This window comes from Gopherus flavomarginatus, chromosome 2 (genome assembly GCF_025201925.1).
Source record: "Gopherus flavomarginatus isolate rGopFla2 chromosome 2, rGopFla2.mat.asm, whole genome shotgun sequence".
NCBI classification, from domain to species: domain Eukaryota; kingdom Metazoa; phylum Chordata; order Testudines; family Testudinidae; genus Gopherus; species Gopherus flavomarginatus.
This window is the reverse complement of record NC_066618.1, coordinates 208,648,977-208,663,774: the sequence shown is the minus strand read 5'-3', so window position 1 is coordinate 208,663,774 and position 14,798 is coordinate 208,648,977. Positions and strand designations below refer to the sequence as shown.

Sequence of the window (14,798 nt, the reverse complement as noted above, 5' to 3'; positions counted from 1 at the left end):
GTCCCTCTTACAGAGATAGGCGACATAGTCTGGCTTGTAGGGAGGCCTGTCTCTGCCAGTGATCTGCAGCAAGGAATCCGTCTCCTGCAGCCAGGTGCTGAAAGTGTTTCTCAGGAGAATGACTTAGGCAGGTACCTAACTCCTCACAAAACAGTGGGCAGAGGAAGTAATAGCGGTGGGCCAGAGAGACCAAGAAAGTGTGAGAACGCTGCTGTGGTCTGGTGGCGAGGACACCCACCTGGGAGGTGAGAGATCCAGTCCAATGACCATTTGATTATTTAATCCAGTGTGGAACAACTTCAACTGGAAATATTGAGGGAGTCCAACACAGAACAACTCATGGCTAAGGCTATGATTTAGTCACGAGTATTTTTGGTAAAAGTCCTGGACAGGTCATGGGTAATAAATAAAAATTCACAGCCCTCTGACCTGTCCAGGACTTTTACCAAATATATAATTGACTAAATCTCTACTTCTGGGGCCCCACTGGGGGTGGGGGCCTGTTTCAGTGCTGGGGTTGACTATCCCCTGGTCTGTGCTCCCAGGGACCACTCATGATGACTTCTGGGCACCCCTGGGGCCTCTGCTGCTTGGGCAATCCCCAGGACCACTGCTCGGACATTCCCCAAGGCTTCCCCCAGTACTACTGCTTGGGCAGTCCCCAGGACCAGCTGCACCAGCCCTTGATCAGGCAGTGACTGGAGCCAGCTGCCTGGGTGGCCTTAAGTCAGCTGCACCAGCCGCTGCGAAAGTCACAGAATCTGTGACTTCCGCAACCTCTGTGAAAGACTCGCAGCCTTATCCGTAGCCCAGTGGCTAAAGCACACTTCTGACAGTTGGGGGACCTCAGTTCAAATCCTTTCACCTCCTGAGGTAGGTGCAAGGGGAATTAAACCTGGGTCTCCCATATCGCAGGTAAGTGCTCCCACCACTGGGCAAAAAGTTATAAGATAGAAGGCATCAGTACTGTTGCCACCACCACCGGATTTTGAGAGGGACCCAATCCAAAAGGTGACCTCTGAGCTCATCTATAGGATCAGTTCCCGCATGCAAGGTTTGTGTGTGGATGCCTGTCTTCCCCTGTTCAGAATCCCTCTGGGGCTCAAGTGGGAGATAGGCACCCAGAGAGCTAGAGGGAGGCAGTAGTGCCCATGCTCAGAGGCAGGAGTCTAGGTACCCAGTGAATTCTGGTGCCTACAGGGTTAATGAGAGTTTTGTGAATCACAGTGGAGCTTAAAACTGTGACTTCAATGCTTAAACCTGGACTTAGGCACTTACGTACCTTTGGGAATCTAGCCCATAGAGTGAAAAGTTATACTGGGTCCAACTCTGCTCTGTTACACCAGCGTATATCTTATGTAACTCCATTTACTTCAGAGGAGCTACTCTAGATTTATGCTCTTCTAACTGAGATCAGAATCTGGCCCACCATTGCTTCAATAGTTTCCATAGCACTCCTCCTCCTCCGCCTAAACCAGTGCCTAGTGCGTCTTTTTCTCTCATTGCTATCTTCAGGCTTTATAGCTACAACTTCAGCTGTAAGTGGGCAGATAAGACAATCTGTCTGAAACCGTTGCCAGTGGAGTTCTAACACCCACGAGCTCTCTGCAGCCAATTTACTTGGCAGCAAAAAGTTCCTTCAACACAGTCTTAAAAATTCTTTCAAAAAGTATCCAGTCTTGTTTAGAGCCTCGTCCTGAATTCCTTTGTGCATGCCAAGCTCTGAGGGCCTGATCCTGCTCTGCTGGCTCCTGTTGAGTACTTCCTGACCCTGAGATGAGTCTGCCTGAGAGCCGTGAGACTGCCCTGGTGCTAGCTGAAGAGTAGAATACTGCTTAGGGTGAGTAAGGGGGGCAGACTTGGGCCCTCACTAATGGCAACCGATGAGAGCTGTATGAGTGTGAGGAAAGCAGGATTGGGCCCTAAATTTCAATGTGGTGTTACAAAAGCTGTAAAAATTGGTAATGCATAAGGGCCACAATCTGGCCCAGGCTGTACAAATGAACAGGGGCATAGGGGCAGTAAGACACCCACCTCCCACCATATACACATGTGTGCAGCCTTCCTGGGGCTTGGATCTGAATGATTAGGGGGAAGAGAGTGCCACAGGGAAGCTACTCCCCACCTTCAGCAGAAGGGCAAGGAGTCAGTGGAGATGACTATGGAGCAAGTAGAGCTGTAGCTCCATGCCCCTCTTTCCAGCATGCCAGCCAGTGCAGCTCAGCCAGCTTGGGGATGGGGATTGCTAATATATTAGGAGGCTACTACCCTTGGTGCAAGAGGAAAGCAGGGTCAGAATCGTGTTTATCTTGGGTGAGCCAGAGGGTCTCTATCCTCTAAGCTGATTGTGTTTAAACAAAGTACCTCAAAGCCCAAAGAGAAGTGAAAAAGTGCTGCAGCATGTCCTACAAAAATCCAGGGCAGTGGAGAGACATTTCTTTAAAAATACGCCTGTAGGTTTATGCAAAATATGCCTGTCCCCTGCTTATGAGCTACATACTCCATTTAGGCAATGCAAACCGAAGATTAAAAATATTGCTGCTTTATCTGCCTCATAGTCTTCCTATTTCTACTGCAAACTAGAAGGCCTATTTGAGAAGTCACTTTCTGGTTGTATTCAAATGTGAAGATACCAGAAATTAACCCTTTTATAGTGTGAGATTTTTGTCTAGATTGCTCACTGATTTATTGCTGTGTTAGAAGGAACCTCACAGCTGGATTGCCGATATAGTGCAAGACGTTTAAATAGAATGGTGGGCTGGAGAAAATATACTCTTTGGAAAGGGCACTTCTAGCCATAGCAGTAGCAGCAGCAGCAGAAGAGTGGGTGGGGGGAGGTTATATGTGGGAATGGTTACAAATTTTCCTGGCATAGGTCCTGATTCTGACCAGGTCCTCCGTGGGTTCACTAGCAGTAGGATGCTGCTTCTTGCATCCATGCCCAGGGACTGTACTGAATCTCAACAGGGTGCATAGTGGGAATAGAATTTGGCGTTTCTTTGCACTGCTTTATTAAACTGTAGGAATGGGATGGAATTGCCAGCCAGCTAGAAGAGTCAAAAGGTCAGAATAGAAGAAAACACCTATTCTGTTTTACAGCATAGAAAGGCATTCAGGTTGGAACCCACCATTCTCCTGACAAATGTGGGGAATGGCATACCAACCTCCACCTCCTCAGGTGCTTACACATGTTACATCTGGCAAAATTTCCCGTATAGCGCTGAAGAGCTATTTTCATTAGTTCATAAAGTTACAGCATATTCCAGTTCAAGGTTGACCCCAATATTTCTGTGGTTCTGGGTTTTCCATCTGATGTGGTTTTAGAGAATACTAGTGAAGCCTGGAAAAAATCGTTTGTTTCTAACCACAACTCATGGATGTTTTCCAGGAAGAATGGCAAAATTTGCTCTGAACATCCTCCTTCTGCTTTGCATTAAAGATTGATTGGTCCTTCTTGGTTTACCTTCCATTTGAACCATAGTATTGGGGCAAGTCCATATTATATATATAATCAAGTCCTTGTACTGAACTTTCCTATGACATATTCCTCTATGTATTAACGCTGGCATGTTCAGGCACCACCCACTTGCGATAGTTGTGGGCAGCTAACAAGATGTTGAACATCTCATGCAGAGAGAATCACAGAAACTGTTTTCAGTTTCATTAGGTCTGTTATACATGTACTTTCCCTTCCGACTTTGTGCATTTAAATTCCACTGAAGAGGGAATATCAGCTTTCCTGAAGAGAAGGAACATCGGCTACTCACTGAGCAACAGCTGAAAGCTATCACTTTGAGTCTCAGAATTTTTCGGACATTGGACATTTTCTCTGGAAGACACATTTTCACTATAAACTAGTTCCACTAAACTTCCCACAGCAAATGGGATGATGAAAGCAGAAGCTATTCCCAGTTTACAATCATTTCTTCAAAAGGTAACAATAATGGCTCTGTAAATGGTATTTAATACATCAGATGTTGCAAATAACCACAGACCTATTGTCCCCAGGAGAGAAAGTCACTTCAAGTTTAACAAAGCCAACATGTGACATTTTCCTGTGGTCCCAAGTGTTAGCACAATCAAGAGAAGTGAAAAAATTGGCTTCCACTTGAAATTATTTTGCTAGTCATTCTGCATAAAAAAAGTATTACAGTTAATCTAAAAAGATTTTCAAATCCTTCTTCGGCAATTATCTTTTGCAAGGGAGCATCTGAAATAATACTACTTTGCCCTTACAGAGCACTTTTCATCTGGGAATTTCAAAGAACTTTACAAACATTACTTACTTAATTCTCTCATTGCCCCAGAGAGGGTGGGTAACTAGAATAGTATCCACATTTTGCAGATGGGGAAACTGAGGCATAGAAAAGTGAAGTGACTTACCCAAGATCGCACAGCCACTGGGAGTGGGAGAATCAAAGAATAGGCTCAGGACTCCTAACTCCCACTCACATTTTCTAACCACTAGATCACACACTTTCAATTTAGGTGTTTGGATATGTGATTTTTGGCAGCATGGACTCAATCCTCCCTTCATTGAAGAAACAGCAACTACTAATGAATTAGTGTGCAATGCAGTCACTGATTTTTCCAGCTGTGTGGTGACGTACACTAGAAGTTTGAGGAGAGGAAGGGGCTCTCAATTGTTTAGGAAAGATTGTCTATAGAAGTATTTCAAGCACATATGTTCCCGTGTTGTAGAAAATAGCATGGGGGGATCAGAGAACTTCAAACAATTCATACAAAAGTAATGTAGAAGGAAAGACACTTATCTTGCCATCATATGCAATTCCTGATCGCTGAACAAACAGCATTCATAGCTAAGTAAAGCCCACTGTACAGATGCCAAACCTGTGGTGGATTCAGAAAAGGAGTTGGATGAGCCAGAAATCCATCATGTGGAATTGTTGTGGCTGGGTGGGGGAGGAGGGGAATACATGTAATTTTTGGGAGACTTCTGCTCTATTCATTGGTTATGATTTCTCATTTCTAGTCTGCCATTCTTCTTCCTGTCTAGAAACTATATACAGTAAACTTAAGTGAAAGCATCATTTCTCTCCTAAAATGTAATATACTCTGTTTCTTCCATAGTATTATGCCATGCTCTGAGGACAAGATTCTGTTACTTTTACTCACATGGAGCAGTATCTTTGAATTCAGTGAGACTACTCTTCTAGTAAGAGAGTACTTAACGTGAGTAAGAGTAGCAGAATCTGGCCCTTAAGTGTTAATAATTGGTGGTTGTCTGTTCAGAGAAGGTAGTTCAGGGCCATTTTCCAGTTATTGTTTCTGAGAGGAGGGCTTTCTCAAAGAGGTGAGTATTGAATTGTGTCTTCAAGTTTGCTGGATTCAAGCAGAGTCTGATTTCTGGCAATAGGGATTTTCATCGCTGAGGGCCTTTCGCCAAGGAGGCTCGGAGGATACAGGTCTGAGATCCATAGATAAATAGCTAGATCTGTATCTGAAAGGAAGGGATGGGGAAAAAGTGTTTGGGCATCGCTGCTATTTTGGTGTCCAGGAGCAGTAATGAATCTAATGAGACTTGAACTGGCAGTCTCTTAGTGGACTGGCAGACAGATTACCTCAGTAGAGCGCTGACCTGCCAGATCCACAGAACTCTCCCTTGACTGACAAACTGATTCAGTCCAAATGGTGCTAAATGCTTTATATATGTCTAGAGTGGAAACACTGAGAATATTGGAATACCCAACAATCCTCATCTTTGCAGCACCTTAAGCCTGGTTTTCACATCTTCACTTTCCTCACTAAAAAGGGGTATGTCAGGAATATAGCCGAAGCTCTATGTTTATCCCCAGTTTAGATGGCCTGAGTGCAATGACATATGAAGCACAACAGGATGTTGGATTCCCTTCACTCCTTGGTTCACGTCCAGCCCAGGCTGTTATGGATTAAGGGTCACGTGTCTGGAAACAGAGAAACTTCAGCATTTATTCTGCTGTGTACTAATTTCTGCTGTTGATATGTAACCATATCTTGCAATAGGTTTTCCAATGTATCTGAGGCAGGAACTATTGATGTCTACAAGGGGTGGTGGATAGTAATTTAGTTTCCCCTTGACTGTCTCACACTCTACCTGACCAACTTTCCATTTTAGCCCTTTGTAAAAATCAGTCCCATTTAAGATGCCTTAAGTTGGGTGACAAAAAATTGAGGAATTGAACATCACTACTCACCTCTGTAAATCTTGGCCTATGATTTTGACCTCTGAAGATTCTTTAGGAGAGCTCCTTCAAAGAAGAAAAACAACAAAACATCTGCAGGAGCAGAATATACCATTTTACTAAGTCAAAATCTAAACTATAATTAAAACAACCTTTTTAAAGAAAAGGCAAATGTTAATAGGACTATTTTCTAATACCTAGTGCCCAGTGGAATGTCTGTATTTTATTTTACCATTATTTCTATAGCATAACATGACCAGATGTTCAGGTCTTACCATCAGTAACAGGTTTTAAGCAGAGAGCTGGAAATACATTTGTGTGTCAAAATGATTTACTAATTAATTCTGCCCAATAATGAATTCCAACTTTAAATAAAACCAATAAAAGTTCAGAAATGTTTAAAAATATATCCACTGAGATGATTCCAGGTCAGTCAAGTTTTTCCAACCTCTCCACTAATTGATTAAATTCCAGGTCTGGACAGTTTTAATTGTAAAGGTGCAGAGTATGTATTTTGAACCTCTGTTCAGTGTACTCTAGCAAAGTGTATGATAGGAAGCAGATCATTTAATATCTTGTCAGGACACTTTAAAAACCTGAACAGTTCTTAGACTCTACACTGGACCTCTACACTGGAATAAAAGATGTGTGGAACTGCCATGACTGGCCTGAATCAGTTGACTCTGACTCACGGGGCTTGGGCTATGGGGCTAACAATTGCTGTGCAGATGTTTGGGCTCGGGCTGGAGTCCAGGCCCTGAAACCCTCCCTCCTCACAGAGATCCCAGAGCTCGGGCTCCAGGTCAAGCCTGAATGTCTACACAGCAATTTTACAGACCTGCAATCTGAGCCCAAGTCATCTGACCCAGGCCAGCCCTGGCTGTTTAACTGCTGTGTAGACATACCCATAGACTTTTAGGCCAGAAGGGACTATTGTGATCATCTAGTCTGACGTCCTGAATATTGTAGGCCACAGAACCTCACCCACCCACTCCTTTAATGGATCTCTGGCTGAGTTACTGAAGTCCCCAAATCAAGATTTAAAGATCTCAAGTTACAGAGCATCCACTATTTAGTTTTGTTTAAACCAGTAAGTGACCCATGCCCCATGCTGCAGAGGACAGTGAAAAACACTCAGGATCTCTGCCAATCTGACCTGGGGGAAATTCCCAAATACAGCGATCAGTTAGAACCTGAGCATGTCACCAGCCAGACACCTGGGAAAGAATTCTCTGTAGTAACTCAGAGCCCTTCCCCTCTAGTGTCCCATCTCCAGCTGCTGGAGCTATTTGTTACTCACTGTCACAGATAGGCCACATGCCATTGTAGGCAGTCTCATCATACCATCCCCTCCATAAATATATCAAGCCCGGTCTTGAAATCAGTTATGTTCTTTGCCTCCACTGCTCCTCTTGGAAGGCTGTTCCAGAATGTCACTCATCTGCTGGTTAGGAACCTTGCTCTAATTTCAAGCCTAAACTTGTTGGCAATCAAGCTAATATTTTTTTATTGATTTTTGTTATCTTGGTTTCCTGGATCACTCTAGAAAAATCTAAGATTGTTCACAATTTATTTAATTATTAGTTGAGCTACATTTCTAAGGCTGTTATCCTTATAAATTAAAAACATGCTAATTTCCTTTCAGTGTTTGTATATTATCTCTTTGTATAATAAGAAAGTGTGAAATTGAATTGCTAGGTCAAGTTCAATATCTTAATCTGGGAAAACTACTTCTTGAATAACATAGTGCAAAGGTTTAAACCAACAGCTCACACATTCAGAATATCCGTACCATTAATATGATTTAATTCCTGCCTTTTTCCCAGCAGCTGATCTTGATATCAGAAGTCAGGAAGTGATGACTCTTTAAACAGTGCTTTCAGATTAGCTATTTCTTGATGACAGTTGCTTGTGATTTCACATTTCCAATAATAATATAACATTGATTTTAGTCATTAAAATTAAACAAAAAGTAGTGTTAAAACTGGGGGTTTCATCCTGCAGATCCCCATTACTCACAGAAGTAATGCTTACTCATGTGACTGGTCCCTAGAAAGTCACTACTTGCATGTAAAAAGCTTAAAAATAAACATTGATATTATCCATCAAAAGTATATATAAAAAAATTGCATTGTGCCAAGTCTAATTATATAGGATTAGAAAACAAAGCAAAAGCTTCCAAATTTAAGAATGGATACAAGACCTCATGCTTTAGGGCATAAGGCAATTTCTAAATGAAGAGTTTTATGAATGATGTGGGTGAGTGAGACTCTGTGGCCTGCGTTGTGCAGGAGGTCAGACTAGATGATCATAATGGTCCCTTCTGACCTTAAAGTCTATGTGGTCAGATTCTACCACCCTTACTCATGTTAGGAGCACCTTTCCGTTTGCCTTACAATGTGGAGATGTTAATTTAGACAAAATTCCTATTCAGGTCATAGATGGAGATTTGTAAAGGGCGATAGCCAACTGAGATCTAGTCAATTAAAACAAGAGCTAAAAGTAGCTTCTGGTGTTACATCTGTCCTGAATCTCCCACCTTCGGACACTGGGTAGGGGTGGGGAGAAAAAAACAGGACCTACCAGCAAAGGAAGGACCCAGCAAGTCCTGGCAGTAGGCTGTCTCCCACCCATGCCAATCCCTGAATGCCAAATATGCCAGGTCCTAAATCAGGTTGAATGCTGGAAACTGTACTCATGCCTTATGGTTATTAACGAAGGGCAAATCAGGGGTGCAGCATTTTGATTTAGTTCAGGAATTTATTCAAATATATTTGAACCTCTTCTTGTGAGATTTTGTGTACTTACAGCTTTGGGTCAAATTGCAAATAATGTGTGAACAGACTTTCTAATGTTAGCCCAGCAGCATAATTTTGAGGAATGAGACCAGCGCTAGGTATCAAATGCTCCTAGCTCTGTCACTGACTTACTGTGTAGTCATGGGTGACTCACTTAATACTTTCTGTGTCCTCATCTGAAAAATGAGATGACCATAGCTGATGGGTATTATTAACTACCTGACAATGATGCCAATAATTTCCAAGTCTTAGAACATATGGAGAACTTGGAACTTCAAAGTCCTGTACAAACATCAATTGCTAATGTCTGACCAGGGTTTTGAAGATGCGAAGTACTATATAAGTGCTAAGTATTACTATGACTTCAGTATCTTAGAGCCAAAACCAGCAAGTGATAAGGGACTCAAACATTTGAAAAGTTTACTGTACTTCAGAAATGATTCTTATTTGATTCTTGTTTGGGATGAGTTTATGGGCCAGTTTTCTTGTTTATCCTCCAAAACTGCTTGCATACCTAAAGTCTACACAATTTAACAGTGTGATCAATGTTTAAAAAAGATCATTCAGCCTGTTAGACAAATGAGACTCTGTATATGTTATATAGTTGAGGAGATTTGCTCTTCATTACTTGTCTTGAAAATTCTGTAACAATCTATGTGGATTACTCAAATGTGGTTACTGATACATTCCCTGTAAGATTGTGGTATGATATTAATGTTAGTTTTAGGGCATCACTATTGATATTAGCTGGCATTACTCAGAGCCCTTTAATCAGAAGGAAGAGGTGATAAAGACATCTTTATGATATGCCAATGTACGATAAGAACGAGAAATATTTTTTTTTGTATGGAAAAAGATTAAAGACATAACAGAGAAAAGGGTCTTTGGCCTGTTAAAATAAAGTTGACCAGATGTCCTGATTTAGGCATAACAGACCCTCTTTAACAAAAAAAAAAAAAAAAAAAAAAGACAAAAAAAGCACATCCCTGTCTAGGTTTCTAAAACATAATAATTCAGTTCTGACTTTTGCAGACTACCAATATTTTTTTATATTGCTTTAAGGACTTGCTTCAGCAAGCTAGTTAAGTATGTGTCTCACTTTAAACATGTGAGTAGTCCCACACATGGTAGGCATGTGCTTAAGTATCTTGCTGAATTAGGGTTTCAAACAGCATCTACCATTCCTTTGAGATCTATTGGACTGAACTGGATCCACTACAAACAAAACCCAGAATATTCAGTGTACCAGCAGGACCACAGTGAAGCTGGAGTGAGAATAAGGCAGTGAATTCAGCTGCAGTGATGGGATAAAGCTGGGCGTTATCTGCATACTTTACAAATACATATTGCGTTGTTAAAGTAACCATGGAGCAAGGACCCAGAGAAAAGGAAACCCTCCAGTGTCAATAAAAGACAATCCCATGTCCCTTGGGAGTTTTGCAGTTCACAGGGGACAATCCCTCCCTCCCTTCACCTGAAACTGCCTGTTCCTCTTTGAAGCTCTGACGATCAGGTCACCTCACAAGTAACATACACAGAGATACCTCATTAGCATGCAATATTCTCATTCCACCAGTCATTCTGGTTTAAGAAGTTTATAAAGGTTAGCTATAGACATCTGTCTATGAAACAGCCTAGGCCTTTACACATAAGCCCACAGTGTGTTTTCAAGGACTTCAGATCATCAGCCTATAGGTATCTGGAGCTAGGTGCTCTGCGACTGGAAGTGAATGACAGACCCGTAAAATAAAAACCTTGCCTCTCTGCATACGCCACGTGGGATTCTTTAAGATCACTAGTCTCTGATTAAGGGCTTTGTCAGTAGGGAGAAGGGCACCAGTATGATTACATATTACAATGTTAAAAGTAAAACCTGCTCATTGAGTAACTACTCTGCCTTTGGGTCAGGCACAGGTTGTGGAACAATCCCCATTAGGTTTTGGAACTTAAAACTGGCTCTTTCTCTATCAGTTAACAATATTTCAGTGAAGTTAAACTTAAGACTAGAATTTGAATATGTACATTTTCATAACTAAAAATGTGTGTTGCTAAAAGAGATGTTTTCCATTCATAGTGGCCTCAGCCCAGTGGTGCAGGTTTCCCATTTAGGGCAGATAAAGCCCTAAAAACTAGCAACACCTTTAAAAACTTCCTTGGTCTTTCTGGTCTGCTTGGAAATCATCTAAATACATTCCAGGTGCTAAAGATGAATAAATAATAATTTTTCTATGCTAACGTTTGGGGCAAAGGAAAATGATTACATTTATATATAGGAGGAGAATGCACTAGCAATGGAAAGCTTTTTTAAAAAAAGCATTACACCTTGGGTGCTCAGTGATAAACCTAATCCACAGAGTGAAATGGAAGAACATATAATTGGTTTATTCAATAATTTGCCGTGATTGTTCTTAATGTCTGAGGAAGGATTTTTAATGCATATTTGGTAGTTATCAGCTTTGATTTAGTTAGTGATATTTAAGAGGACAGGTGACCTCTGGGTGTGGAAAAAGTCCTCCAGGATGAGAGGTTACATAATTATGAGACCAGACTAGTATCTAATCATTTAGATTCTTCACTTCAGTCCAATGGAAAAAGCAACATAGATAAAACTTACAGTACTGTTATTTGCTGACTTCCATTTCCAGCCTTCAGGACCATGACCAGGATTATGGAAAGGGAAGGCAGGGTGCTTTCCTCATTAAATTGTGTGCCTCTCAGTAGGGTTTCCTGTTAAGATAAAGGGAGCGGCATAGTGTTCTAAGGCATACAGGAACAAGCCAGTAATAGGCCCAACCACCCTCACGTTGCATAATCAGGTACTGAGGGGTGTAGCAGTGAATTTGATTGTGAGCCTTCTTGAAAGTACAGCAGACATCTCCAAGGGGTAGATAAAGACCATTTGGCACATTGAGGTGTGGCCTTTCTCCCCTGACTACTCTCTCTCTCTCTCTCTCTCTGGACAATGTTGAATTGAATTTCTAGTTGCATTTTCCCAGTTTAAAACTTATTTTTGAGTTTACTACTGCTGGGGCTGGTTTCATAGGTGTGAGGATTAACAGAATAATGTACAGGGAATTAATTTCCCTTTTAATAACCAGGGTATACTGTAATTAACAAAACAAACATTTTTGTTTCATGCGAAGAATGGGTTTTCCAGGATATATAAATGACCTGCTACATTCTGTTGGCAGAATGTTCTTAGTGTTTGATGTTCACCAGGGTGCAAACACATTTTGTGGGCCAGCTACCATTCACATACAACAACCATTAAATATTTGAATGAAAAGTTAAATTTTCTTAGGAGGCGGCCAGTGTTGGAAGTTGTCTTGCTGGGGCTGTGTCATTTCTCTTCTGTTGTGCTAACTGCTGCTTCTCTCCTGAACCAGGCCTTTCTGTTATCATCAGAATGGAAAAAAGATGTGCACATAATGTTTGTAAGGGTAAAATTCACCCCTGTGGCTAAGGTACCACCTAAATTCCACTTAGGTCCTCATAATAGGACTTAAGTGGGACTTAAGAGGAGAAGAGATCTGGGGCTGTTTCTTTGCACGGGTGTGAATTTCAGGCAATATTGTTTAAATGTCTGTTCTGAAGAAAAGTCTCACAGGAGGGGAAGATGCATGAACTTGGTGCTTTAAGACAGCTGCCAAAAAACAGTTTAACAAAAATGCTGTATATGACCACCCAGCTGAGTGAAAGAGTCTGCCATCTTTCTGTGGGTATTAGTCCTAACTCTGGAAGAAGTCTCATTGATTTCAAAGGTACTGCTACTTAATGTGAGTAAAGATGGCAGAATCTGAACCTGAGGAACAAGAGCAAAGATCTTTGTTTTGCAATCATTTTATCATGTGGCGCTTGGGTACCTGATCTCATTTTTATCACCGTTGCTTAGCTGAACCGCAGACCAGCCCTCCATATCATGTTCTGCAGAATGCAGCCCCCTGCAAAGCATCAGAGCATTCCAGTTTTAAGCCTGTTTTGAAAAGTATTGGGTCTCAGAGAAGGTATAGTGGTTTAAAATGGTGTGAGATTAGAATTAGGCTTTCTGTTTCTAATTTGAACAATACTTGGTTTAATGTGCCCTGGATCAGTCTCCTTGATGGGACATAAAATCCAGGCATTGGCCACTTCCAGTCTTTGAAGAGTCCATGGCTCTTTTTGCATGATATGGGATATTGACTCTGGTGTCTTTGCCAAATTCCAAATTCGGCTATTGATCACATCCTGTCCATTTAAATTCTCTTTATTGCTTTAACTGGACATGGGTTTTTTTCTCTTCCTGTCTTGAAGCTGTTGTGTAGTTCTATAGTTGCTGAAACTGTTATGTAGCTCCTGCCTGCATGTGTCTCTCTCTAGACCCCAGGGTGAGAGGAGTAGAAAGTGGGCTGTGGGGCACAGTTAGGAAAGGTGGCTGTGCAGCATATTCAGCCCCACCACGTAGCTATCATCAGTCCCTGTGGTTAATTCTACAAGAGTGGCACTCTCCAGGCAATCAGGGATGCGAGCTTGGGAGCAGGGAGTTCAGTGGTCTTTTTCGACCAGTCCGTCAGAAACAAGGGAGAAGATAATAACTCTGCTTTGCATAGCAGTAAGTAATGCTCAGTGCTTTTTGAGCACTGTTGAAGGGCCAAGTGCATGCGCTTGCCAGGAGGCAGGTCCCAAGCATAGTACTGACATTGAGTCCACCTTACTGCCAGTGCAAGTGTGCTGGAGAAGTGGAGAGAAGCTGATGATATCTGTGCCAGCCTGGAAATCTACAAAATGGTTTCTGTCTTTTCCTATGTCCCTGTTTTTCCCAGGGCATGATGCACTGCAATAGTGGGAGAGAATAGCTACAGAATATTCCAAGTAAGTGTTCTCTTCTTTGGGTTTATATGCCAAAAGTGAACATGGTGTCCAACATGCACGTAGGCCCCAGTCCTGCTGTGAAATGTGCATGGTTCTGCCCATCTACATCATAGTGCAGGATTGGGACCCTCACTGGTAGCTGTGAAAGGCTCTACCTCAAACTGATAAGTAATAATGGCTGCCTTCCTGTAAGGTGACCCACACTGAGTGGTGTTGGGACAAGCAGCATGGCTGGAGTTCACTGAAGGCTGCTCTCCAGCACTTTTAAAATGGTTCAGTACAATTTAGAATAAGGACAGTTCAGGGAACAACTAGAGAAAAAAAATATACATCTCCTTTCCCCCGCCCCACCCGGGTTAATCTTGCTCAGGACACATGAATCACTGAACTAAATAAAGTTAGAAAAAGGTGTGTTAAAAATCCTGTGCTATGCCCTATAATTCAGCAGGGAGTGGAAAAAAAAAACATCAAAAGTCCCCACTTCTTTTTATGTTGCTACTTGGAACATTTTTGCCTTTTTTGTAGTAGACATGAATCTTCTCTTTGGTGTTTTTTTTGTTTGTTTTTTTTAGTCCCTTTCATTTTGTAGGGCTGGTACCATAAACTTCAAGGCCTAATCCACATGCAACAACAGTGATGGAAAATGCCAACAGACTGCCCTGTAGGGGAACAGGAGACAACAAAGAAGGCTTTAAAAAGTTTTTATTGAGAGCTCACGATGTACACATGAAAAATGAATTTCAGGACGCAAGCCACTCTTCAGACAGAGCCATTTAAATCTGGATAATGTTAACATTCCTGGTGCATGACAAAGGTCCACCACTCCCAGTGCTGATACTCATCCTGCTCTAATAATATGGCAATAATATGTAAGGATGAACAGAGACTGTGGCACCAAATCCTCCTCACAAGCTGCACTGACAGATTTATCTTGGAACCCCTTAGCATTCCTTTTCGGGGTCAATTCGCC

General features: G+C 41.9%; 1 long non-coding RNA gene across 1 annotated transcript in view; it reads left to right on the top strand.

Annotated features, from left to right (window-relative positions):
* Window positions 1-1,587: 1,587 nt before the first annotated feature.
* Window positions 1,588-14,798, top strand: part of LOC127045745 (uncharacterized) — a 68,822-nt gene continuing 55,611 nt past the window's right edge. The window contains exon 1 of the long non-coding RNA XR_007772811.1: window positions 1,588-1,840. This is a non-coding gene — a long non-coding RNA (uncharacterized LOC127045745). The remainder of the gene's footprint in view (window positions 1,841-14,798) is intronic.